This window comes from Rattus norvegicus, chromosome 11, assembly GCF_021556685.1.
Source record: "Rattus norvegicus strain SHRSP/BbbUtx chromosome 11, alternate assembly SHRSP_T2T, whole genome shotgun sequence".
NCBI classification, from domain to species: domain Eukaryota; kingdom Metazoa; phylum Chordata; class Mammalia; order Rodentia; family Muridae; genus Rattus; species Rattus norvegicus.
The window spans coordinates 82,961,834-82,986,156 of NC_141544.1; the positions used below are offsets into that span (position 1 = coordinate 82,961,834).

The 24,323-nt window shown below is 46.0% G+C and overlaps 1 long non-coding RNA gene across 2 annotated transcripts in view; it reads left to right on the forward strand.

The window, feature by feature from the left end:
* LOC148002642 (uncharacterized) overlaps positions 1-21,688 on the forward strand; it is a 71,165-nt gene extending 49,477 nt beyond the window's left edge. Inside the window, exons 3-5 of one of the 2 annotated variants that reach the window (XR_015633097.1) lie at positions 11,065-11,278; positions 20,441-20,791; positions 20,922-21,688. This is a non-coding gene — a long non-coding RNA (uncharacterized LOC148002642). The remainder of the gene's footprint in view (positions 1-11,064; positions 11,279-20,440; positions 20,792-20,921) is intronic. The other variant, XR_015633095.1, reaches the window with a different exon arrangement.
* The last annotated feature ends 2,635 nt before the right edge of the window (positions 21,689-24,323 follow it).

Sequence of the window (24,323 nt, forward strand, 5' to 3'; positions counted from 1 at the left end):
CAGAGAGGCTAGATAGAGTGCTTCTCTATGTCTCAGAGTGAAGTCCCCAAAAGTCCACTATGGATTCTTCTGCCATGCTTGACTTTGTATAAGACCCAGTGACTAGTCTCCGGTGTGGCCCACAGACACTCCAAATGTGGGTCGTTACATTTAAGGGAAGCTGGAGGATAATTAAGTTCCCAACGTATTCCCAGAGCAAAAGAAGGAGAGAAGGAAGAAGTGTTGAGGCCTCATTTGAAGTGGTTGATAGGTGTAGTAAGACAAGGCAATAAGCTTGTTGTACTCTGACCTCTAGGTGTTCTGTTCTAGATCAAACAAAGGTACTTTCCAGGCCCTTTTAGGCTCTAATCAGTATGTGTCCTACCTACTGTCTTAGTCAGGGTTATCACTGCTGTGAAAAAACACCATGCCCAAAGGCAACCCAGGGGGAAAAATGGTTTATTTTGCTTAAACTTCCACATTGTCCATCATCACTGAAGAAACTCAGCCCAGGAATTCAAACAGGAATGAACCTGGAGGCAGGGGCTGATGCACACAGGCCCACGGTCACCTGTTCCCTTTGTAGAAACCTCCATGGTTTCTTTTTTTTTTCTTTTTTTCGGAGCTGGGGACCGAACCCAGGGCCTTGCGCTTGCTAGGCAAGCGCTCTACCGCTGAGCTACATCCCCAGCCCCCCTCCATGGTTTCTGCTTCAAGCTGCTACTTTGCGTTCCTGCCCCGACTTCCTTCCATGACAGATGACCACCTGGAAACGTCTCTCCTCCCCTAAGTTGTTTTCAGCTGCAGCGTTTTATCATAGCCACAGAATGGAACTGGCACAGTATATAAACCTTTCCCAAAGGGAGCAGGCAGGTGGCTATGGGCTTCCCTGTACCCCAGCATGGGGGAGGGATGGGGATGGACTGCGGTCAGACAGAAAGAGCCACAGAACTAAGCAATCACATTCACTCCCCACATGAAGCCAGCAGCCAGCATCGTGGAGACTCTGCAGTGTAGAACCCAGCCAGTCCCTTGAAAATCTCTGTTCTCTGAGGCTCTGGACTGAAGTCAGAGCTTTGGGGAAAGAGACAGCATATGACTATAATACAACAGAACAGAAGAAGGATCCAGCCGCCACCGCTGTCCGCCAAGCTGGGCTTCAACAAAGCTGACAGATGAAATCCTTCAAGCTGAACTTACTCTCAGAATTATGGAGGGGGTGGAGGCATAGCTCAGGGGAGAGAACACAAGTTTAGCACACACAAAGCCCTGGGTTTGAATCCTAATAGCAAAACAAACAAATAAAAGTAAAGACTATGTTGGGACCTGTCAGAGACAGACACCCAGAAGACGTTCTGGTAAAACCAGGTTAATGCCAGAAGAGCTATTTGTATGAACCAGAGTTCATCTCTTGGCTCTATGATCTTTGGTGAAGAGAAAAAAAAGGTAGAAGTTAGCAGAAGTCTCACCCCATCACAACACAGACTTGCGTTAGGAAAGTCTTTGCCCTCTCCTTGACCTTGGTGCTCAAGGTTTCGGGATGAGTCACCTCATTCCCTGTACCAACTTCTCCCTTCACCCCTACTTCTGATGTGTCTAAACCCGTCCACACCCCCAGAGCTGAAGCGCCTGTCATCTTCACACCAACGATGACTAACTGCGGCCTGCTTCTGGGCTCCTAATTATCACGGATGAAACCGCTACGTGTCTGCAAGCGGAGGACTGGGGAACAGAGAGGAGGAAGTGACAGAGGCGATGAAGATGTTGGGTGGCAATTACTAACCTTCGAAAGCAACCCTCAGAAGTCAGAACCGAGTCACCACAGGTCCTGGCAGGGTGCTCTCCTTGATAGGACTAGGCTGTCTATACCATTCATTACTGCCTCTGATTAGGTTCCCAGGCTCATTAAAGTCTGTGTGCCTTTGACAGTTTCTCTGGGATCAGTTTGGATCTACTTTGCAGAGACTAGTCAGGGCTTTAGAGTGGCCAGTGCAAGCTAGATACTATCTCTTGGCTTGACTTCTTGTGTATATCCCGTGTCTCGCTCCCACCCCCATGCTTGTGTGTGTGTGTCTGTGCTTGTGCATTGCCAATGACGCAAGTCACCGGTCAGATATGCCGGCTGGCAGGCCTTCTATGCCAGTCCAGCCAAGGATTTCTGGCCCAAACAAAGCCAGAATAAAAAGTTCAAAACATTTGAGCCAAATTTATTCTAAAACTAGAGAGAGGCAGAGCAGGAAAGGCACTTAGATTGAACCTAGAGACCCACAGCTGAGGCAGCTTACAAAAGGAGAAGGGGGGGGGGCTTTTACCCTCTCTGATATTAAGACATATTAAAGTCTAATAATATCAACGGCAATCAAAGCAATATACAAATAGATCAGTGGAGCGGAGCAGAGAGTTCAAATGCAGAACCATGTCTGTGTCAGAACTTAAAGGAGAAAGGGGCATCACGCAGGGGGGGAGAGTCATCAAGTGGCATTTAGGAACCTGGTTCACTGTAGGAGAAATATGAAAGTGCGACTGGGGCTATAACTCGGATGGTTCAGTACTTGCCTACATGTATGACGTCTTGGGTTTGCTGTTCACCGGTACCGCATACACCAAGCCATATTGACAGTTAGAGGCCAGCCTTAGCTATTTGAGGCCCTGCCTAAAACAAAGAAACAAGCAAACATAAAATAAAAACATAAGCGATGAAAATGAAAAATAAATCTGGACTCAACTTGATACCGTTATACAAAAGAAGGCACTCATGACTGAAACGAAAGTATAAAATATTAAAGAAAAATCGCAGAAATGAATCTATAGAGCAGAGCGCCAGGAGCTCTCCTCGAGATCTAGGAAACTCGAATGAAAACAAAGCTTCAAAAGCAAAAATTACCAAGCAGACTTTAGACATTCGAGTATATCAAAATTAGGAAATGTCTAATAAAAATACGTCACTGACTAAGCTCACAGGCTGGCGGCAGAATAGGTGTAGGTCTTTGTAATATCTTCTAAGAACATTATTATCATTTGTGTGTGTGATATGTCTGTACATGTGTTTGCTGTGAGTATGTGTGAGTGTGGACATGTGTGTGCTGGAGGAGGTCTAAGGACAGCCCTTGGGAATTTGTCCCCTCCTTCCACCTTTAAATGGGTCCTCAGGATGGAGCTCAGGTCACCAGGCTGATGCAGCAAGGCCTTTACCAGCTGAGCACTCCCATCAGCCCCTATGCCGGTGATATCTTTATGAATGAGGATTTGATGTGAAGAATACAAACGGTTCTTGGACATTTATGACCGCAATAGGAAAGAGGAAAGAAACAGGTGTTACATAAATAAAATTCCCCACATTGGTAGAAGGCTCTTGGACACTTATGACTGCAATAAGAAAGAGGAAAAGAAACAGATGGGTGTTACATAAATAGAATTCCCCGCATTAAGTCCATTTCCCTGGGTTTCAGGCACAGAGATGCTTAGCTGTGTGGTCTTAGAGGTGGCCTTATGAGTAGCAGTGACCAAGGGAGAGAAACAAGACTGGGCAGATTAAGAGTTTGAACAGTGATCCGTTATAGCCCAGGCCTCTACCAACGCCATGGGGTGTGGCTGCTGTGGGCTAGTCCCTTCAGATACATCCTGCACTTGGGCCAAGAACTTGAGACTGCCCACCTGCATGACTAGTCACTGGATGGATGCTACCCCATCAGTGGGTCATGAACTGGGGTGAAGCAGTTCCTTTAGTCAAAGGGTAATCTCCATGAAGAATCTTACATGATGTCAAGGCTGAATAGCTGGGAACTGGGTATCTAATTTTTAAGCAGGAGCTTGAGCAGAACGCCTCACATCCACCACAGCAGATGTGAAGGGAGACTCACAAGCCACATGAAAAATAAAACAGCCACGAGATGCTCCTGCATGGCTCTTTCTATGGGTAAAATATGGAGAGACGCTCGGTGACAAGGGTGGCAGATGTGAGATGTGACTGCTCTTGAACAGTGCTGCAGAGAGGGTGGACTTGAGAGAAGACTGCACTGGCAAGCATTCTGCAGAGCATTCGGTGCGATGAGTCACCTTGGGGAGCACGTTGGCCTCCTGATTCACATTCAGTAGAGCATACAGAAAGTCCCCCTAGCTGGATACATTCCACAAATTCTCATCCTGTGGAGGCATCTGCAGTTACTCGTGGTGAGAGTTAAAGGCTCTCTTAGTTCCCCTCACTGAAACTGGGCATCAAATGTGGCACCCACTGCGTAATCACTCAGGCGTCCCAGGGAACACTACACAGTGGGACAGAGGTCTGCATGGCAACATGAATGGAGTTCATTAACAGTAGAAAAAAATCAAGGGAGACAGTAGAAACAATGAGATAGGTCACATATATGAATTAATACTACAAAGAAATAGCTTTCGCAATAAAGTATGTAAATAGAACGAGGCACACTACACGCCCAAGAATTAGTGTGGCTTGGGCAGGAAAGCAGAATTTAAGATTAGGGGGAAACAGGAATACAGAAGTGACGACCTTTTCAAAAGGTTTCGGGGAGACCAATGATGTTTATATCCTTGAGCCAGGAGGTAGGATCAGCTGAAGTCTCTGAGTTGAAAAGAAGCAATGACAACAGCTACCTCTCTGCAAGAGAGCAAACTCAGACTCCCCACCTTCTCTCTCTGAGATGTATTCTGAAAGGTCGCAGACTGAGTCACCCAAAAGTCACAGGGCCCTGCCACGCACCACGTCTCGCTCTTACCTGAGAAGGAAGTGGCATCCACCTCCAACGTTCAGGGGGTGAAAAACTTGGCACAAACCTGCACAAAGGTTCATGCCTCTGCTGACTGGTGGCTTTCCTTCGGGAAAAGGGGGCTTCTCAATCTCTACCCTAAGAATATGCCTGCCATGGTTCCCGCAGATGGCATACCACCTTCACTGAAACGCCCAACCTCCAAGGCCTCCTGGATCAAACTCAGTTTGACAGAGAAGAAACACAGCCAAGTCAGCAGTGCCTTAGATCTTGCCCACCCAAGAGAGAGGGTCCCAAATGGTGGGTGGTGTCAGATACAAAGGGGCTCACTGACAGGTCACCTCACTGGTCTTATACCGGTGGAGAATGAACAAGCTGTGTTCTCTACTTCTGAACTGACACACTAGGTACAGAAACATTGGAGCTTCTGAGAGAGCCTGCAGCATAATGAGCCTGGCCGAGGACTCTTGGGTTCCACATTCTTCCCAGTGCCTGTGGCAAGCCCCCAAGCTGACCTTGATACCCCTGACCCCTACTCAAGGTCAGGTTGCAGTCCAAAGTGTGGAATATAGGTGAAAATCCGGGGACACCTGATCTGGGAGGGCTGGCGGAGGAACCAGAAGGTCGACCTGGTCACACATTCACACAGCTTTGAATCCCCTGGGCTGCCTTTAGTCCCAGTTGACCCCCTTCGTCACTTATTGCCAGCACTGAATTCTGTAAGCACATCTTCAATCAACAGAACACCTAGGAAAAACGAGAATCCGGAGACACATGGTAAGGAGGTCTTTACTGTGTTTTGCTTTTTGGGTTAAGAAACTAAACTTCCCATGGCCTGCTTTAGGATTGATCTGGAGAACTCAAGGCAAGATGGTATTCTAGTTCAGATATGAAATGACCTCCCAAGGGTCTCTTTTGTTGGGAGCTTCGTGCCCAGGTAGTATTGGAAGGTGCTGGAAGCCTTAGGAGGCAACACCTAGCTACAGGAGGTAGGTCACTGGCGGTGAGTCCTTGGGGGCTGCCTCTTGTCCCGAGTCCTATATTCAGTGCTTCCTAGCCGCTATGATATAAAGGTTCTGCCGCACCACATCCTCACACCATGAGGAACTGGTGTCTCTGAAACTGTGAGCCAAAATAGCCCTTCCTCCTTTACATTGCTAGCGTCTGTCCCAGCGATAAAGGAAAGCCATGCGCGTGGGTGGGTCTTGTTGCTGAGAGTCTCGTGAGCCCGCCAGTCAGCTGGCGAATGCGCAAGTCTCCTCAAGGGCTGATTCCCCTCCCCACCGCCCTTTCCGTTCTCTCTGATGGTAGAGTTGTGGGTCACGCTAGACCCAAGAGATCTGGTCTCTGCTCCGGCTCAGACTTGTTTTTATCAGGTTTTCAGCAAGAAGCCCTTCTCCCAGTCCTCTGCCTCTTTGTCTGTAGTTCTGTGTGTTTAAAAATGAAGCTATAAATCTGTCTTGGTGATGCCCGGGTTAGCCTTCACTCCCTTTTCTCTTGCCTTTGGGGGAATAAAAGCCATTTTTAAATAGAAAATTATAAGAAATAAAAACTTGGCTTATCATCCCATGATCCAGGCAAGACCTGTCAGCATTAAACAGACAAGGGTGTAGGCACATAATTAGAAGATAGAATCAATATAGAAACATAGCAAATGAGAGAGGAAATTCATCTCTCCATTCCCTTTTTCTGTAGTAAGAACTTACCAAAGTAAAAGACTCTTTCTTCCTTCCTTCCTTTCTTTCTTTCTCTTTCTTTCTTTCTTTCTTTCTTTCTTTCTTTCTTTCTTTTTGATTTTTTGGTTTTTTGAGATGGAGTTTCTCTGTGGCTATCCTGGAACTCACTCTATAGACAAGGCTGGCCTCAGACTTGAACTTAGAGGCCCATTTGTCTGCCTCTCATCTGGGATTAAATCTCTGTTGGAATTAAAGGCGTTCTGCTTCCACTGCCCAGCTAGTAAACAGTTTCTTAATGTGAGACTGTGTCTCCTAGGAATCTCAGAGGCCACGCCTATAAAGTCTCACCGACATGGGTGCCCAGACATGACCTGAACAAGAGGGACACCAATAGGCAGCTAGAGTGGATAGAGAAAGGCCTCACAGTCTCAACCCCACACAGAACCACAGGCGACTAAGGGATGCTGAGAGCGGGAGAAAGGATGTTTCCCAGGGAAGAGCACGCCAACTGCTTATCCAGTACCTGAAAGCACACATACAGGGAACAGTGTGCAGTCTGAGCAGGTTGCACTTATGTATTTAGGAATGTATTACATAATGTGCATGTGTGTAACAGCAATTAATTAAAAAAGAGACCATGATTTTGAAAAAGAGCAAGGGGGTGGTGGTAAATGCAAGGATGGGGAGGACGGAAAGGAAAGAGGGGCATGATATAATTATATTAAAATCTTAAAAGATGTAAGAAAAAATAAAAATCTCATGTTGGAAAAATACGCGAACAGATTTATACGTAGCCTTTTAGAAATATGCAGAAGTCGTCATGCTGTGAATGGTATTCTTGAATTTTCCTTTTTAAACTTAATATTGTACACATACATGTGCATATAAACCTACTTAATTCATTTGGCAGCTAAATAATCGTTCACTGCATGGACTTACAATTCAGGCCAGATGGTTTTGCACTTTTTTTCTTCTTTTATGGACACTAACGTGTCCTCTTGCCCCTGGAATTCCTCCTGAGAGCCAAGCTTGGCCAAGAGCTTCAATTCAGGTGCCAACCAGGCAAAGAAGTCCCCACACCACCAAATGTTCAGGGCCAAAACATTATGAAACTGTCAGGAGAAATGTATTTACTTGTTTCCATTTTTGGAGAAAATTTCCATGATCAACGGCCAGTTCGCCACTTCTGTTGATGGCTGAACATTTTTGACAAACCTCAATGTTTTCAAAGATAAGACGCCAGATTTAGAGAGGACCTGAAGGTCACTTGGTTTGGGCCCTCTTGGAAAATCTTCCTACAGGCTTTTGCATTGTTTACTTTTATCATTTCATAACATAGAACGGCTTTCTGTAACAGAAAACTCTCCGTTTCCCCATACCGGTTCCTTTTCTTTTTTCCCTTGAATTAAGCTCTGAGCTTTATTTAGCATTGAATTTGAGGCACTAATGAAAATAAAAGAAGAAATTAAAGATTAATCCCACTTTAAGCAATTAGATATAGATATAGATATAAAGAGAAAAAAGAACGCATACTGCCCAGTGAAATGTCACTCCGCTTTTATTTAAATTGTCCCTTGTATGTTAATGTATGGTGGCAGCAATTTAAAAAATTGTCTGCTAGCTTTAACATTAGGGTGGACTTTTAAAAAGATGTGTTTTGTAGTGAAGTGTTTTAAGGACTTGCATGACAGTAAAAGCACACAGCTTGTAACTAACATAGAAAATGTGAAATGCCACATTTATAATACACACAATGTAGTTTGGGGGCTTCCTGTCTGAGGGACATAGTCTGAATAGCAGTCATCTTTCCTGTCTGAAGACTCCAGTCTACGCTGGGTTTTTCCCCAGGGCTAACCTAGAACTCCACAGGCAACACTCAGAGCACTATGTTTTCAAGCAACACAATGTTACTAGCACCTAAGTGGTGATAGCACACACTCAACCAAGGGGACAATTCTATTTAAGCAATAGTTTTATGATTACACAGAAAACCACAGTTCATCAGACAGTAAATTAATATTATGTGCTTAAGTACTTTAAAGCAATTTGTGCCTTTTGATGAAGAGGCCAAAATAACCATTAGGATTTTTAGAAATTAAAAAGGAGAGGTATTCGAAGTTAGTAAAATGTATCAATGCCCCAACTAATACATATTCCCAAAATAATTAGTCTTGCCTAAGTTATCTGGATTAATAAACCAAACCAAACCAACAACAACAACAACAAAAAACAAACAAACAAAAACAAACAAACAAAATCCAACCTGGAAGCTACTATACAAGAAGACATTTTAAAACTGTAGATGTTAGAAAAGGGAAATAGCTTTAATCACACTGTTTTTCCTTACAAGGGCACCGTGATTCTTCGCTTTACTACAAACACATGTTTTTAAAAGTCCATCCTAATGCTGGAGCTAACAGACAATTTTTAAAATTATTGGCACTATACAATAAAGCACAATGAACAATGTAAATAAAGGCAGGGTGACATTGCACTGGGCAGTGTGCACAACAGCTTTTTCCCCTCTTTATGTCCAATGGAGATGTTATAGGTGTACAGCTTCTAAATAGATATAAACATCTTTATGGGCAAAAGCCATGATTTGCTTAAGAATATGACTGCTCATACACCACACCGGATGTCCGACAGCCGATACAAGCTTGCTGAGTTTCAGTTGGTAAAAATGCCATAGCCTAGCTGGTTGTTCCTCTTGCTGCAGGCTCTGGAGGCAGGTACCCTCCTGCTGTCCCTTCTCTTCTCACATTGGACCCACTGAGACAGAGCTGTTGAGCCCTTAAGATGGGAGGCCTGACCAAAGCTAACCAGGAAGCCGCTAGATAACCAGTGTTCTACTCAATAAAGTTCGTTAATTCAGACGCAGCTTCATTTCCATGTTTTTTGGTTTTGTTTTTGTTTTTGTTTTTCCAGAGCTGAGGACCGAACCCAGGGCCTAGCAAGCGCTCTACCACTGAGCTAAATCCCCAACCCCCATTTCCATGTTTCTTAACCCGCCCTTTTGCTTTGCTTACATTTTCTCCTTCCTGCCGATCTGCACACGGCCAGTGACTGGCAGCCTGGAAGAGAAAGCCACCACCTTTATAATTGCTTTAAGTTTTCCAGGCTTCCCTTGCATCAGCCAGCCATGCCACCCAATTCAATCTGGGGAGACGGCAAGCATTTCTCTACCATGTGTCTAGAACTCTGGCCAAAACTGGACTCCACCTGTTTTGTTTTCTTGCATCCTCAGTTATGCCAATACTTCATAAGAGTCCTCATCACATTCATGTCTTGGGAAAGTTCTGTGTCTGCCTGCAGTCAGCTAGGTGGAGAGGCACCTCCTCTCCTCTCTCCAGCACTTTCTCTGACAAGTTCTTACAGCTCTGCATTGGTCTTAGCTCCGCCCTTAAAGTAGCCTTGAGTAAATGTTGCTCTCCAGATATTTAAGGCAGGACTTCCCTCTAACTGTACTTTATTTATTTAAGCACTCCCCTGAGGGAGTAAAGTACTTGCCTTGAAACAATGATGACCTGAGCTCAACAGCCAGAATCTGTGTTAAGAAGGAAAGGAAGGAACTGGTGCCTGGTAGCATACACCTTTAATCCCAGCACTTGGGAGGTAGAGACAGGAGGCTCTCTGTGAGTTCGAGGCCAGCCTAGTCTATTGAATGAGTTCCAAGAAAAAGCTAGACATAAGTTCTTGTGATCCTAGAGTTTGGGAGGTGGAGATGGGAAGATCAGCGAACTTAGTTCAATTGGTGGGTTCCAGGCCTGGCAGAAACCCTGTTTTAAGAAACAAGGCAGACAATTCATCTAGGTTGTTGTCCTCTGGGTTCCATATGCATGTTCCTACACATCTGCCCCCCACACCTATACAGTTTAAAAATTAAAATTCAAAAGTGCTTCCCTATCCCGCTATGTTCCGAACTACGAATGAACCACATCACATACCCCACAAAGGCTCATATTATGAGTCAATATTATTCTTTGCAGAGACCATAGACCCTAACAGGCCTCTGCATACACGAGGCATTTAATAAACGATGCTGAATGAATGCAAGGACAAGTGTCAGTCTCCGTGCTCAAGGAAGTCTGACTACAGTGGGTGTAGGGAACACAGTCAAAGCTAATTACAATCTGGGCTAATGAGAGACTAGAGGCTGGAGAAAGGGGGCAGGGGAGTTCTCACCCAGCAGTCCTTCTCATGCCTTCTCACCTGTAGCTCCTAGCACATCATCCTGCCTCTCCTCCTGAACACTTAGCTCTTTCTCAGCTGCATATCCCTAATATTTAACATAGGCCCTGACCTCGAGGAGGTGTTTTACAGTCTCTGTGATTCATGGATAGTTCAGTGACTCAATGAATGAATATTTCTATGCGGACCAATCATAGGAGATGGGCCAGAGACGTGACTCGGCAGGTAAGAGGTGGAATTGCCCTTCCAGAGGACTTGAGCTTGGTTCCTAACACGCACACTACACAGCTCACCCCTTTCTCTAACTCTGGCTCTGGGGAATCTGTCACCTCTGGCCTCCCAGGGCACCAGCATTCATGTGCATATGGCAATCCCACAACACATAATTTAAAACCCCCCTATAATTTTAAAAACGAAATACTTTGTGTTTTAATAAAGAGGACTTTTTTAATAAACTACTTGTTTCTTTCTTGATTTTTTTTTTTTTGTCCTAGGTATTGAAGAAAGAGCTAAGAATGTGCCTTCTTGACTTATGCCCTCACTTCTTGATTTAAGATTGTTCTTGCCCTCAGCTTTACCAATACAGAACCTCGACAAAATAGAAGGGTCAGAGCCAGCACTGGGAGGAAGACATCCTAGGTTCATGAAGCCTTGACACTCTATGAAACGCCTTCCACACTCACTTAATGAGCACTTGTGCTGTGTCAGGTGAGCCGCCCGACAGGACAGACAGACAGACAGGATACAGTTCATCCTGTTTAAGCCAGCAGAGACTTTACAGGTGACAGTGTGCTCTGGGTGCAGTGAAGGACAAGGAGGTCAGCAAAACTTGCTGGGAGGAGACCAGAGGGGATTGTGTAAGGGTATTCTAGGCAGACGGGGCCATGTGGCAAAAAACCCAGAGGTGTGGGAACACAGAAGTCTTGTCTGTGGGTAATCCCTGTACACACAGGCACCAAGGACTGCACATTCAAGATATTCAGGAAGAAGACTTGATCTGTAAATGAATGTGAAATGAATGCATGCAGTCCCTTTTCTCATAACTAGCCTCTAATTTGATAGAATGGTTATGTGCAAGACATGGTGTAACAGGTATCATAAGTAAGTTAGACATGGCCTACCACAGAGCAGGCTGTACTGGAATCTCACTGTAGTCTTAACTATGTGGGAAACTGAGGCAAGAGGGTCTCTTGAGTTCAGGAGCTCAAAGCCAAATTAGCAATATAGTCAGGGACTGAAAAACAAGTAAATAAATAAGGAAAAATTGTGTCGATTATATGCAATGCAACCCTAGCTTATATAGGGACTTGATCCGAGAACTCTGTTTCCCAAAAGGGCCCTTGATATCGACTGTATAACATCTGGAATGAAGGAAGTGGAGAGGGGGCCACAGTATAGCCAGAGCAAGACCAGCAAGGCCTTTCACGCCTATCAATTTAGACTTTAAGCATGAGTGATCCATTGAAAAGATTATAAAACCTCAAAATGATTAGATTTATATTTTAAAAGATTACTGTCAGTCAGTCAGCTTTCCGTAACTATAACAAAGACCTTAGAGAGTCCACTTATAAAGAGAAAAGGTTTATTTGGGCTTAAAGCGTTAAACAACGTCCCTGCCTATGTTTCTGAGCATGTGATAATGTTAGTGAAACTTTAAAAGTAGCATTTCTTTCTTCATCCTGGCTAGCTTCCAAATAAAAGAGTCAGAGACTATTAGACTTATTTAATAAGATTTATGACACAATAACTGAGCAGTTATTAATCTACTCTGGTCCTCTAAAATAATCTGGCTACCTCCCAGCCAAAATCCCACTTGCACTTCCGTATTGATCTGGCTCTCTCTGGCCCAGGTGTGCACTCACGGTGGCTCATGGAGCCTCTCCTTGTTGCCAATCCTCTCCTCCTCTTTTTCTCTCCCTCCCCTCACTGGGATCAGAAGTCTTGTCCTATTCTTTCCTCTGGTCAGTCACTAGCTGATCAGCTATTTATTGACCAATCAGAGCATAATTGGGATAGCTGTGTTTACACAACTTTGAGACGGGAGATTCCTAAAGTAAACAACGCAATGCCCATGTCCAGATTGCAACCAGATATGGGAGCATAGGAACCAGCACTTGAATAACACAAGAATAATCTTTACACAGTCCACAATAATTATGCCAACATGGTGGGCTGGGTGTCGGTCTCACCATTGGGATGTTGGAGCGAGGGGAGACAGGACACAACCTGAGGATCCCTGGTCTGTCCAGAACAAAAGGATCTGAGGGGTTCTGGCCTGGCTGGAACGGCCAAAGTGTTACAGCCCTCCAAGGGGAAGCTGGGGTAGAGCAGGTGGATGCTTCATTTCTGTTACTGCAGCCAGAAGTCGGAAACAGAGCCACCGGGTGAGCAGTGAAATGTGGCTGCAAGCAGATGCAGCAAAAGCGTGAGCCTGGCAGCCAAGGTCCAGCAATGAAGCTTCAGGAGAGAAAATTCTCCCCTGGATTGTTACAGCTCAGTAAGACAGCCACCCCAGACAATTCTTGGAAAATTACCTTGTGCACTTTATTCCGTGGGGATAGGAACCTTACAAACCTTTCGGGGAGGTAGGGTGGGATCCAGAGGTAGAAGCTTCTCATTGTCTCAGCCTGAGATGTTAGGGATGCTTTATTTCCACAGGGAAGGACTCCAGGTGTTGTCCCTGTGTGACTCAATGGGATGTCACAATTATGTGTTCCAGGACCCTGGCTGGGGAACTGGTTCCAACGCCTGCCATTCTCAATTATAAAAATTCCCCAGTGGTTTTTAAACCTGCTTTAACTGTACCAGGTCTTCTGTCTGGTGGCAAGGTCCACTTGCCCCACGTCAGCATGATAAGGCATCACATGACAGTGCCAGTGTGCAGCACAGAAACAAAAAGAAAAAGGAGGGGCAAGGGTCCCATTAGCCCATTTGAGGGTTCATTCCCAATGACCTAAAAACCTCCCATAAGTGCCCTCTCACAAAAGCTTCTATCACTTAACAGTGCCAAGCTGGGAACTAAGCCTCTAATATATGACCTTTGCAGAACATTCTAGATCTAAACCGTAACAATTACTTTTATAGCTGTGCAGGGAATGAGTTGGAAGAATGAGAGTGCTGGAGGACAGCTCTGTTAGGAACCTACTTGGAACATACTTAGAAGGTAGAGGGAGGGAAGAATGACTTAAAGGTCACTGGACAGTGCATCACACCACACTGACTCTCAGCTTCAGATGGGGGTGACTGGAGATGTCAGCAAGGGACGTAAAACAAGACATAGATTGGGTGTTGGGGTGCAATGTGGGAAGGCGTGTCTCTGTATATTCAACTGTTATTTCTGTACCAGCAGAGAGCTAAAAGCTGGCAGGATCTTGGTGTTGTTATTTCTATGGCCTGTCACTGGTCTCATATTTTGTAAATAGTCATCCTTCCTCACTAGCCTAGAGGCAATTTAGAATTGAATCTGATGGCCAATAGCTGGGCAGGAAATGGAGAGAGAGAGAGAGAGAGAGAGAGAGAGAGAGAGAGAGAGAGAGAGAGAGAGAGAGAGACTGGGAGAAGAAATGACCAGAAGATAGGGTGGTGAACGGACTGACCAGAGCAGAGCAGAAAGGCAGAGCTGGCCATGTGGCAGGGTGTAGTGCGAGGGCTATCAGGTTAGGCTAGATAGCTGGCTAGGAAGCTTCCCTCGCTAAAAGGTCCAAGCTTTAAAATATTAACAAGTTTGTGTCTTTATTTACACCACAGTGTATCCAAAAGTCCCACTATAGTTGGGAATGTATGTGGGGTTGGGGGAAGGGTGGTCATGGAGAGTAGGAGGAGCCTGGGAGACATCTAGGTTTAGAGGTCCACAAGCAAGATGGACATGTGGACAGAAGCTCAATGAACAGGACTTGGCTGAGATAGCCGGTAAAGGGGCACAGGCAGAAGGCAGAACAGAGTGGGCGTGTGAACCACCCCCAAGAGAGCGTAGGCTAGGAAAGAAAGGGCCTCCTCAGAGTCTCAGGTCACAGAGTTCTCTGGGTGGCTTCCTGTCCTAAAACAAATATGGTAACTTGTGAGAACAGAAACATGAAGCAACAGAAATACTGAGGGAAGAGCCTGGCCCTCAGGCACGCCTTTGGTAGCCACAAGGCCACATTCCTAGATGAAAGAGGAAGGCTTGGGTGAGACTTGCCTGAGTTCTGTGACCGCGCTTATTTAGATGATGTTTGTGTGTGACGCTTTACCTTGCCTCTAATTCCCAGGTCTAGCTCAAAGCTGTAGGGTTCCATGGCAACCTTCTGGACCAGTTTCCTTGTCTCCCTGTGGGCTTCCGTCATCTGCAGACAAAAGGTCCTTCTAAGTTTCAATTATTGGAGCTGCACAATGCCCACTAAATCCAAAGGCATGTGTAAAGCTGTCTCCTGTCTGTGAGGAATAAAAATCAATATTTTCAATCTGAATTATTCAAACACTATACCCCAGAAGTGATTCATAACCCAAAGAGAGAGCCCGATGGGAGAACCGTGACTGCAGGGTTTGTAAGCAGGGCTTAGCTCGCAGTTCCCCAAAGCAGTCAGTTAGAGGGCTGAGAAAAAAATGAAATAGCAACATCATTCTGTTGCAGAATCCCAAGGAAAGCCCAAGGGAGCTGGGCTGCTAAGATGTCTAGACAGCACTAATGACAGAGCTGAGGGTCCTCTGGGCTCTCCAAGTTCTGGTGTCATTAAGAATTCCTAGGCTCTTTGTACGTGGGAGAGTCAAGTTGAGTTGGTTGTGGTGTGGTTGAGGATGACTCAAATGCTCCCTTTCAGAACACAATGAAAGATCTTGGAGAAGAGTGGCTATTGTCTACACTTGGCCCCAGACTTTGTGTAGATGTATACACCTACTACTAGGGTTGTTCAGGGAATACATCACCAAGACCAAGAGTCAGTGGGAGAACTGGTCTGGCAGTCAGGAGTGGGGGTGATTCGGTGAAAATTCATCTAGATAGAAGAAATAATAGAAACAATCTAGGCAGGGAGGAGTGGAAGCTAATCTCTTGAACCTAGTCGGATCATTCAGCCTTTGCTTCTCTGTGTGTCTTAGTTAGGGTTTTACTGCTGTGAACAGACACCATGACCAAGTCAAGACTTATAAAGGACAACATTTAATCGGGGCCGGCTTACAGGTTCAGAGGTTCAGTGCATCATCATCAAGGCAAGAACATGGCATCCTCCAGGCAGGCACGGTGCAGGAGGAGCTGCGAGTTTTACATCTTTATATGAAGGCTGCTAGGAGAAGACTGGCTTATAGGCAGCTAGGATGAGGGACTTATGGCCCATACCCACAGTGACACACATACTCCAACAAGGTTGCACCTTATGATAATGCCACTCCCTGGGGCCAAGCATATTCAAACCACCACACTGTGACAAATTATTTGACATGGAGAAATTAGAATGGTTTACTTTGGCTCACTTCAGACAACTCAGTTCTATTGTGGCCAGAAGGGCCTGGCACAGCAGAGCAGTTCACATTCTGGTGGCCAGGAAGAGCCCCACCCCCACCCACCCACCCCCACATCCAGGCAATGGGGCGGTGCCATCCACCCTTGGGGTACATTTTATCCTCTCAGTGATCCTCTCTGGAAACATGGTCACAAACACCAGAGGTTTACCTCTCTGATCTCATGGGTGCTTCTAAGTCTAATGAAATAGACAAAGCTGCGGACAGTTGAGACAAAGATCTCAAATCTCGGTAACTGGCTTCACCTCAGGCAAGACGGTGATCTTTCCCAGCCACAGTTCCTGTAACACAAACTGATGATAACGTTACTGTGCTCTAGGGAAGGCCACATGGAGTCGAGGCAGCAGGTACTGCCATTCCATCACTGTTATTTGTTGGATACTCTGTTGCAAGATCAAACTGAAAACAGCTTAAGTGAGACAGGTGTTTACTTCTCTCCCTCATAACAAGCTGGTGTGGCAGCTCAGGACCAGCCCCTTCCGTGTCGTTGGCCAAGGTGTCTTCTTCTACATATTTCAAGATGGCTTTCCATCACGACAACACTCCAGCTATCAGAAGGGTCAAGGAATGGCAAGATTCTCTCCATAATCCAAATGTTTATACACCACCTCCTCTCACTTCCTGTTGGCCAAGAACTCACTTTAAAATCCTGTGGCTAAGCCACATGGCCAGTGGTACAGGCCTTTAATCATAGCACTTGGGAGGCAGAGTCCAGCCTGGTCCAAAGAGTGGATTCCAGGACAGCCATAGCTACACATAGAAACCAAAAATAATACAGGAAGGAAGGAAGAAAAGAAGGAGGGAGAGAAGGCAGGCATAAACGGAAGGAAGGAAGAAGGAAGGAAGAAGGAATGAAGGAAGGAAGGAAGGAAGGAAGGAAGGAAGGAAGGAAGGAAGCCTATGGCTAAGGAAGAAGAGAAGTCTGTCCTTGGCCCTCACACTACATTAGAAATTCCCACGCTCCTTTGTGCATCCTTCACGGTGCCTAGAACACGTGTGCTCTTGGTTTACTGCTTATGTTCTCTGAGAATACACTTGTTAGAATGTGGGACTGGGTCAGCTGTCCTCCTTGTGGCCTGCCTAGGACATACAGTGTCTCACACACGCGTAGATGGTAGATGCTCATAGAGTCCTTGCTGACTAACAGTGCGCTCACCAGAGGCTCGGGGACTCACTCGGAACAGAACATGCAGTGTGGAGTGAATGAGTCCTTCCCACCCCAGGGTGTGCTGGGATAGAATGAGTCTCTTCTACCATCCCCTTGTTGCTATGAGTACGCTGTCAGAAACACAGATGAACACGTTTGGATTTTCCCATAAAGTCAGGATTTAGTAAACAACAATAAATTCATGGGGTAAGGGATTTTTTTGTTTTTTTTGTTTTTTTTTTGTTTTTTGTTATCAATTGCCTAATAGCCTGCTGTCCTGGGTGAGGGAAATACACAGGCTTTATTTAAAAAAAAAAAGTATGGGGTTGGGGATTTAGCTCAGTGGTAGAGCGCTTGCCTAGAGCTCCGAAAAAAAGAAAGAAAAAAAAAAGTATGAATTGATTTTTGTGCATATGTGTGTCTTGCATGTACATGTGTATGCGTGCCTTTGCATGCATGCTGGGGGGATGTCATGTAGATATCAGAGGACAACATGTGGGAGTTGGTTCGGTTCTCTCTTTCGACCATGTGGATCCTGGGGGTTGAACTCAGGGAATCAGTCTGAGTAGTAAATTCCTTGGCCTGTTGAGCGACCTTGCTGGCCACAAAGGGTTAAAAGACCCCAAGAGAGTTTAGAGTAGGCTGAGGAGCGGAAGCCAAAGGGATGCAAAGAGGGTTTGTGAGATAACAAACCCAGGCTGGGGCTGCTGCTACTGTCCATGCCCGATAGCCAGGCTGCAGATCTGCTGAGCTGTAAGTGCAGTAGAGAGGTGAAAGACTGACCACATGCAGGCAAGCAAATATTCAGGTAGATGGACATCAGTTTGTGTGGGCCACGTCAGACTCAGGGACTGCCCCACAGAGAAGACCCTGCGACAGTTAGAGGTTCTCTGCCTGTGAGCCGTTTGGGCTCATGGCAGTGCAATGTTAGGTGTCTTCCTCTTACGGGGTCCAGGGGAGGGAACTGCACTCTTTCCTCAGTATGGATGGTTTGATAACTTTCCAGGCCGGTTTTCCTGATATGATTTTTAATAAATCAAGTGCCCCATGTAGACCTAATTTATCTTAATAGGGTGGTAACCCTTTCTACCTTCAGGAATAAGTAATTATCAGCTTGTGCCTTGGGAGTGGTACCAGACAGATGGTGATGTTTATAGCCACCAAGGTACTGAATCACCTTTCTTCTCAATGCAGTCAAAATAGGGCTTGAAGATGGAGTCTCTCAGGGCAAGGCACAGTTGTTTTATACAGTGCGGAGGAGTTTAGAGCATGGGACAGGCTACTCTCAGCATTTGGCCATGAGGAGGAGGGTGCTTCTTTCTGAAAAAGTAACCAGCGTCCCAGGCCACAGAGGGTTGGGATGAGGAGGGTGGAAGGGTTAGGTTTAGGGGGAGTGGGGAAGTGGGTGGGGGATGAGCGAAGTCTAACAAATTAGCTCCCACTACTTGCTTTAAGAGCCAAACAAACAATGACAACAACAACAAAATAATGGGATTTTAATCAGCATGGCCATGTCCCAAAGATAGAAATCAAGAGACTCAGCCTATCATCTGGGACGCTGACAAGAGTGTTAGTCTTAAATAGATAAAAGACGGGGGGTGGGGGGGGAGGGGGCAAAGTAGTCTTGGCCAAATTAAGATTTGGATGGTCATTATCTCAGTCTCATGGTTCCCCTTGATTGGTGGTGGGAAGCAGGGAGATTTCAATCAAAGGGATAATTGCTACCATTTGGGAGATGACATCATCACAGGGTGATCTGTTGAATCCAAGGTTTAGGACAATGGCTAGAGACTCATGGGTACCTATTCAGGGGTCTGAAACAGAATGTGGTAAACATCTAGCAGTAAAATAGCTTAATTACTCACAAAACTGCACCTTGCAAGGGGGATGAGATAGGCCAGGTTCATTTGGTACTCACCGACCTTGTATTACAAGGTTTTAGACAAACATTCCTTAAGTGGTTGATATGGCTCTGTGTAGAGCTGAATGGGAGCCTCTCAACTCAAAAGCTGGGGACAGATACGAAATGACGGAGAGATGACCGCCTTTTTAGCCTGGGTGCAGTCACCCCGTTGGCCCACGTGAGCAGTCGGTGCCTCTTAGGAAAAGCAGTGTATGAGTGTCTGACGTTAGCGGGGGTCGGTGTTCTCTGTGTGCTGTGCCTTTCTCCTTGCAGCTCCCGTAGGCTCTCAGCATGGTGTGAGCCTGCATCAGAAAGTTCTGGAGCAGGAAGCTGCTCTTTCATGGTAAGTGTGCTCCAGAATTAGGATATAGTAAGAAGGCTTTTTCCCAGGACTGCGACAATCCTACAGATGCAACTAGAGACCTGGTTTTCTTTCCTGGTCTCTATAATGCCTTCAACATGCCTGTTGCCTGTTTGTGAGGGGTGGGGGAAGAGCCTCGATGGAGGACATCTCTGGGGGGATTGGTCTGCAGTGATGACTACCTAGAGTTTGTGCCCAGGTAGGACTGTTGTTTGCTGCATGAATTCTCCCTGGTGCTCCAGTCTGGGACGCCCAGCTCACTTCTGTTTTGATGTAATCGCGACTGGAGGGCTGTGGCCTCCACTTGACCTCTAACCCTCACATCCGCAGCCCTCTCTGTTTTTCCTTTGATTTTGTACTGGAGGGAAACCAGGCTAGAGCCCTGAGCAGCTAGCTCTTTTTTGGCAGTCTCCAAAGCCAGGACCAGGCTTCAGACAGCAAGCCCTGGGGCTTGTGAGGTGCTCAGGTTACAACGATAAACAAAATGAGTCCATTCAAAAGCCAAGTTCAGATTTCCTCTCATTCTTTTTCTAAAGGTGGGGGAGGAGAGAGCAGCCGTCTGCTGCCAGTTGCCCATGGGAATTGTGCCCGTGCTTGGCACCCGGGAAGCCGTTTCTTCTGCTCTGGCACTAATGGTCCTGGGAATGACCACGACTGTAGTTTAATTCTGACCCTTGTAGAGTAGTTTCTTCCCCTGTAGAAAGAACAACATGGCCCTTCATGTCCCGAAGGCTGGTCTCTCTCTCTGGTTGGCATTAGGCTAAATGAATGAACTGAGTAGGTTTTTCTCTCTGGGGGTTCTGGGCTAGATAGATTGTCTTCTTGATTCTGTCTGTGTCTGAAACAAAGAGCGGTTAAGAGGCTGACCAGTTAATTCAGTTTACTGGCAGGCTCTCTCCTTTCTCAGGATAGTTTCCTTATAAACTCTCTCTTTTGAAGTGCTGCCTCTCCTCTGGTTCTTTGCAGACTCTCCATGTCACCGTGGGATGCCTGGCTGTCCGGAGCGGAGCGTCACTCTCTCCACCACATTCCTTGCTTCATTGACTTCCATCTAATATAAACCCTAGACTGTCCACCTGCGCATACTTAACAACAGTATCACTTCGTGATAGCTAATTGTGGTTGTCAACTTGACTGCACCTGCAATCAACCGAAACCCAAGCTACTGAGCACTCTGTGAGGGATTTTCTTGATCAAATCATTTGAAACAAGAAGTCCCTTCCTAAATCTCCATGGCACCTTCTGTGGCAGCCCTCACAGGACACAGAAAAAGGAAACTTTGCCTTTTGCCTGCTTGCCTTCAACCTCAGTGGCAAGGCTCCCTATTCTTTTTTTTTTTTTTTTTTTTTTTTTGGTTCTTTTTTTTTGTCAGAGCTGGGGACCGAACCCAGGGCCTCGCACTTCCTAGGTAAGCGCTCTACCACTGAGCTAAATCCCCAGCCCCAAGGCTCCCTATTCTATTGCTGCAGTATTCCCTCACTACATGTTCAGGATTCCAACCTAGGCTGAAGACAAGCAGTGCTCCAGGAGTCCCCCAGGCAGTGCTCCAGGAGTCCCCCAGGCAGTGCTCCAGGAGTCCCCCAGATAGTGTTCTGTCTTAGTTCAGGTTTTACTGCTGTGAACAGACACCATGACCAAAGCAACTCTTATATAAGAACAACATTTAGTTGGGGATTTAGCTCAGTGGTAGAGTTCTTGCCTAGCAAGCGCAAGGCCCTGGGTTCGGTCCCCAGCTCCAAAAAAAGAACCAAAAAAAACAAAAAAACAAAAAACAAACAAACAAACAAAACCAACATTTAATTGGGGCAGGCTTACAGTTTCAGAGGTTCAATCCATTATCATCAAGGCTGAAGCATGGCAGCACCCAGGGAGACGTGGTGCTAGACGAACTGAGAGCTCTACATCTTCATCTGAAGACTGCTAGCAAAATACTGACTTCCAGGCAGCTAGGATGAGGGTCTTAAAGCCCAAGCCCACAGTGACACACATTGCAACAGGGTCACACCTTCTAATAGTGCCACTCCCCGGGCTGAGCATATACAAACCATCCCATGCTCCCAGAGATTCACCCAGACCTTCAGTGCCTTATTGAAACTGCTGAGCCATCCAGCCTCGTGGACCGAGCCACTACAAGATTTTTACTTTGTGTCAGCCACCGCTGGAACAAACTGAATCCCATAAGCCAAGCTAATAAATCCCTTCTTGAGGTATGTCTTCACCTTGTCAGTTCTGTTCCTTTAGTGAACCCTGACTAATGCAAACTTCCTTGAGTACCTTCCTCTTCTGGAAAAAGAATATGTTGACCACATTATATGCACACTCTAGTTCTCACTAAATTATGGCAACAAGGAGTGTGTGTGTGTGTGTGTGTGTGTGTGTGTGTGTGTGTGTGTGTGATATAAGGAATATTAATTTGGGACTTGGGACTTCTGAGCTCTCATTCTTTGTCACTCATGATCTGGAGAAGGTCATTTCCATGTAAGGCTGGATGTTCTGTCTAGTGCTGATACTGCAGTCTACGTTTAACAGACTTGTGGTCTCTTGTCAGTTTGAGCAGCATCTTGTCACTTCCTACGACATCTGATCACCTTGAATATGCACAGAGGGAGATCTGACCTAGGAACTAGGATGGTGCTGATACTGAGCAGAGTATGAGACATCTGATTCCAGCAGCTAGTTAGTCCAGACTGGGTCTGGCTTGGTCTATAGATGGTGGGATCTCCAAAGAAAGTAGGGCTAGGTTTGACCGCAAGTTTGGAAGGCTGGCACCTAGGCTATTCCATTTCTACTCCTAAAAGAGGCAGTCTTACTATCATATGCTGGATAAGGGTGAGGATACAGGTAGGAGGCACCCCTACTGCCCCTATAATCAGGGCTACAAGAAGGAATGAACGTGAGTACTCTACAGTTTTACCTTTCTTGTTCCCCCTTTCCCACTCCTCTGCATCACTGAGGGAGTGGGGAGAGGGGAATGGAGCGGTAAGTCTGATTGAGAACTCTCCTGAGTTTAGCGGGCTCTCTGGTGACTGGTCTTTATTCTCCATCTCATTTGCATGCACACACCCAGCCAATCAGATCTCATCTGGGTCCATATAAATTCCCTGGCACAGCCTTGTCATCATCTGGACTAGAGCCCCAGCCCAGCTTTGCAGCAGTGGATTCCCGTCCACTCACCAGACCCGCTGCTCATTGTAGGAACACTTTTTTTTTTAAATATTTTATTTATGTATTATATATGAGTACACTGTAGCTGCCTTTAGACACACCAGACAAGGGCATCAGATCTCATTACAGATGGTTGTGAGCCACCATGTGGTTGCTGGGATTTGAACTCAGGACCTTGGGAAGAGCAGTCGGTGCTCTTAACCACTGAGCCATCTCTCCAGCCCTGTAGGAACACTTGATCCAGTCTCCAGGGCAGGCCCATGGAGAGAGCCCACAGGGTCCAGCACTTCTGCTTCTGTCACTCGCACTCTCTTGGGCACCCTGTTCTTTACAGGCTCCTTTGGCGCTGCCTTTGGTTGGCAGCCCAGGTACACTGAGAGCTCGCAGCTGGGACACCTGCTGACACCCCCTCCTGGTTGGTGTCCCGCTGCTTCTGAGCATTTTTTAAATTTTAATTTTTCGATCTACACTGTCACACTTGCCTGGGTTATAAAGTCCTCCGTGAGCCAAGGAGATGGCTTACCAGGTAAGAGCACATGTGGCTAGGCTGCTGAACTGAGGGCAAGCTCTGAGACTTACAAGGTAGAAAGAGAGAGCTGAATCCTATAAACTGTCGTTTGATCTCCACATGGATGCCATGGTGTGCACATACACACACATACACACACACGCATGCATGCACGCACGCAATGCATATATACATACATATACACATACATACACACACATACATATACCTACATACACATACACACGTACATATACATACACACAGACACATGCATACACACAGATACATGCATATATATATACATACACAGATACATATATACACACACACATATACATACACCATAGTTATACCACAGATACATGCATATATACATACACAGATACATACATATACAGACATATATATACACACACATGCACATACTTGTACACATACAGATTCATACATGCACACACTAAATAAATAAACAAACATAATAAAAATTCTCCTTGTTTGTTCACCCTTCTCTGTGTGCCCAGACATATACACAGGAAGACAGGAACCTGACAAGAGACTGTGTCCGTCTTTAAGAAGGTTCCAGAGAGACCACCATACCCCTTCTTCACTTCCTCTCATGAAGGTCTCTACAGACATGAACGTGCCACTCCCCATGACCCATACAGCAGCTTTCCATGAGTTTCATTGCTTCCTGTTCCCACCATGGCCTTCCAGAAGGTGTGGCTGGGCTTAGAACCAGTGACCACCACAGTCATCAACTGTCACCCAGCAGCCATGTGCCAGTGACTTCAGCTTCCCGCAGAGAAACCTGTTTTCCAGACAAACCTAAAGCATTAAGTTTTCAAAGGAACGGATCCATTTTCTATACATGTAATCGTTTGAAGCTAACATTTCTCCCCTTCTTTAAAATGATAAAGATGCTTTAAGACTTGTAAGTCCCACCTTTTCTGTGAGAAATGTCATTTGGGGACACATGGACTCGGCAAGTAAATTCAGAAAAGCACACTCAGGCCAATAAACAACTGCCTACAGGATCAGCCCGGGGATGCATCAGGAGGGATGGTGTGTGGGACAGCATCCTTGAGACAGACTCATGCAGTTCCCCGAGATGCTGCTGCAGCCTCTGGTGGTCCCTAGGCTGTGTCCCTGTGTCTAATCTCACTTGTCTGCTCT